Raw genomic sequence first — 3,930 nt, forward strand, 5'->3', positions numbered from 1 at the left:
ATTATTATTATTTTGGCGGAACCGGGGATTGAACTCAGGCCCTTGTGCTTCCCAGGGAAGCGCTTATTCCACTAAGCCATCTCCCCGACCCTGGGTTTTTTGTTCTTATCTGGTGATCCAGGCTTGGGCTTGTCACTTGGTGTCCTCAAAGGAGGGACCCAGCTTGTATCTGCAGGTGATAAAAGTGGCTTCCTGCTCTAAAAGAAAGGCTGTTTTAGCACCAGGCTTGCATCAGCATATGAACAGGAGCTCTGGGTCTGTGTGAAGCTTGCCACCATGGGCTGGGTGAGTGAGAGACCAGGAGCCCCATTTCCGGCTGCCCTGCCCTCCTCACAAGGGCTTAAGCAGGGCTGGCTGCCTTTTTTGTTTGTTTTCATCCAGATGTCAGCATCTGCGTGAGGTAGCGCCTCAGACTGTTCCCGCTTCAGGGAACCAGTATTCAGTTCTGGTTTCCCTAGATGTTGGGTGTCCTGTGCCTTGTTAAGCAGGGAGGAGAGGACACAGAGAGCACAGAGGACTCTCCGTGAGGGGTCCTGGCCTGCAGCTCCCTCTTGAATGTTTTGCTTATCTCTACTGAGTCATGTTTCTGTGCCTCTGCCTTGACTTGTCTGCTAGAAATGTGCCAGCTTCACTCATGTATTGATGGGCTCTGGGGTAGGCTGAATAATTGTCCATCAGACTACCCACATCGTGACCCCTAGGACCTGGGAATATGTCACTTTACATGGCAGAAAGGGTTTTGAAGGTGTGATCAGGTTAAAACTTTTTTGGGGGATACCAGAAATCGAACTCAGGACCTCGCACTTGGCAGGCAGGTGCTGTGCTGATGAGCTATATCTCTAAGGCTTTCATTTATTTATTTATTTTTCTGAGATAAGGTCTTGCTTATGTAGTTGAGGCTGTCCTTGAATTCAGTATATAGCCCAGGCCGGCCTTGAACTTGCAGTGATCTTATTGACTCAGCCTCCCTTGTGCTGGGATTACAGATGTGCACCACCATGTGTAGCTCAATTAAAGCTCTTGAGATGAAGATTATACTGGATTTTCTGGGGGTGACCAGAATAGAATCATAATGATCACTGTAAGAGGGACATGGGAGGTACCAGTGGATGTCATAATAGAAACATATTGGAGAGATATGCTTTGAAGATGAAGGAAGAAACCACAAGCCAAGGAAAACAGGTGGCCATAGACACTAGAAAAGGAAGCCAGGTATGATGATGTTCACCTGTAGTACCAGCTACTCAGGAGGCTGAAACATGAGGATCACTTGAGTTCCAGAAGTTTGAGGCCAACCTGGGTAAGAGAAGACGAGACCCCATCGCTTTAATCAATCAATCAATCAATCAATCAATCAATCAATCAATCAACAAAAACTGAGAAAGACAGAACCTGAGTTCTTCTTTTAGTCTTCTCAAGGAAATAGCCCTGCTGATGTCTTGATGTTAGCCCGGAGGAGCTAACTTTGGACTGATTCCAGGAGTATGAGAGAATAAATTTTGTTGTTTCAAACCGCTACATCTGAGGTGGTTAGAGCAGGAACAGGACGTAAACACAGTGTCCTGTGCATTCTCTTTGCCAATGGTGATGGGTCCCCTGTTCCTACTGCTTTAGCCACAAGGGTGGACTTCTTGCTGGGGACACTGTTTGGTAAGACTGACTTAGCCCATTTCACTTCTACCCAGGGCAAAACACCCAGGGTTGTGTAGTTGGATGTCTCCTGGAGATCCAGAATGGGGAAGAAAGGCCACGAGAGGTGTTATCTTTCTGGCTAGCAGAGACTTCAGGGGCCTGTGGATCACCTGAAGACTGCTAGCCCAAGAGAAGGAGCTAGGGAAGACTAAAGGCCCTGGGGTTCATGAGCAATACCTTCTGGTGGAAAGGAAGAGAGAGGAGCAGTGTTTACGTGGTGGTGGTGTGTGTTTGCCACTACCCTTGGCTTTTTTTTTTTTTTTTATGTATTTGGTACAGGGTCTCACTACACAGCTTAGACTGGACTTAATAGTGATCCTCCTGTTTTCAGCCTCCCCAGTGCTGAAACTACAGGCATGCACCACCACTCCTGGACTCAGTTGCTGGCTCAGCGTGCCCAGGGGGCAAGGCTGGTGTGGCATGTAGTGCCAAGGGATTACCCTGGACCCTGCGCTTACCTAAGCAGGTGCTTAGTCCACTGCGCTATCTTGCCTGCTCTTGTTTATTTGAGACAGAGTCTCCCTAAACTTCCCAGGTTGAGATTGAATTTGTCATCCTCCTGCCTTAACCTCCTAGAGAGCTGAGGTTACAGGCATGTGCCACCATACCCAGCTGAAAGGATAGATTTTTTTTTTTTTTTTTTTTTTTGTGGAACCAGGGATTGAACTCAGGTCCTTGCGCTTGCCAGGGAAGCGCTTATTCCACTGAGCCATCTCCCCGGCCCCTATATTTTTAAGATGAGAGACATGCTGATTGCTCCGATTTGATCATTATGCATTGTATATATATAGTAAGAGGTCAAACTATACATTGTAAATAGGTACAAAATTATTATGTGCCAATTAAATAAAAAATAATTTTATAAAGAAGGGCAAAAGCCACAGTTCTTTTGGTTTTTCTTCTTCTTTTTTTTTTGGTACCAGGGATTGAACTCAGGACCTTGTGCTTCCCAGGTAGGTACTTAAGCCACTGAGCTATCCTCCCCGGCCCCACAGTTCTTTTGGAATGGAACCTCAGAAGTCCCATTCTATCATTTCTGCCATTTTCCCTTTGCCAGAAGGGAGTTGCTGTTCAGGGCATACTCAGGGGGAGAGGATTCCACGGAGTGTGGATACTGGGGAGCAGGAATCCCAGGGCCTCGCAGTTGGTGCCTCCCAGAGCTGTGGACAAAGGGCAGATGGAAGTCGGGGACAACTGTCTGGGTCTAGCTCTGTTTCTCCAAGTCAGGCTCGTGCTGGTGACAAAGACGCTTCTAGACAGCAAGGCCAGAGAGCGCACGAAGCTTCTGGTGGCCATGAGCAGGTGTTTGTGGACAGAAAAGCCTCATGTCTTCTGCTCTGAACGTAATTTTCAGTGTATTAAGGTGAACAACTAAACCATTGTCTCCCTTAAGCTGCTGGGCTGTACTTACAAGTATTACATGTATTTATAAACCAAGAGATGTAAGAGCCAATTTCAGGGAGCTGCTTGATTAATGTTCAACCGATTCGGCTTTCAATGGCCTCACATCCCACATAGAATCTTAGTTAATTAAATTCCCTTAAATGTTCTGCTTTCACAAATTTAATCTGTTCGATTTTCTTTGGAAGCTAAATAAAAGTATTGAAGAAACAAACCTGCTCAAGTACTTAATGCCTTTAATAAATTAAATGTATCAAGATCTTTTAAACATTGTAGTGGCATTTACTCACTTAGAGGAAAGCCTTCATTTATTCATGCTGCCATGAAAAATCTCATCTAAAATAAAGAATTACTCAATTATATAGTTTACACTGGAAAGTATACATTTACAGGATATATTTGTCACATTTTCCTACATAAACTGTTGATTTGCTTCTTTAATTTCATCTGTGACCCATCAGTTGTTCAGGAGGTTGTTATTTAATTTCTATGTGTTTATGCAGTTCTTGTGATTTATTTTGGCATGGATTTTCAATTTCATTGCACTACGGTCGGATACTATATATGGCATAATCTTAATTCCTTTGCATTTAGGATTGAATGTTCTATGGGCTAGTATGTGGTCTATTTTGGAGAATGTCCTGTGTGCAGCTAAGAACGACGTGTGTTCTGATGTTGCGGGGTGGAGCACTCTGGAGACATCTACTAAGTTCACTTGTTCAAAAGTTTGGTTCAGTTCTTTTTTTTTTTTTTCACTTTGTGACTAACTGAATTTATTATTTTTTTTCAAACTTTTATTGATAAACAGATAGCAATGAGACAGTTTCAAATCAAATC

This window comes from Octodon degus, unplaced genomic scaffold (genome assembly GCF_000260255.1).
Source record: "Octodon degus isolate 3935 unplaced genomic scaffold, OctDeg1.0 scaffold00083, whole genome shotgun sequence".
Taxonomy (NCBI): domain Eukaryota; kingdom Metazoa; phylum Chordata; class Mammalia; order Rodentia; family Octodontidae; genus Octodon; species Octodon degus.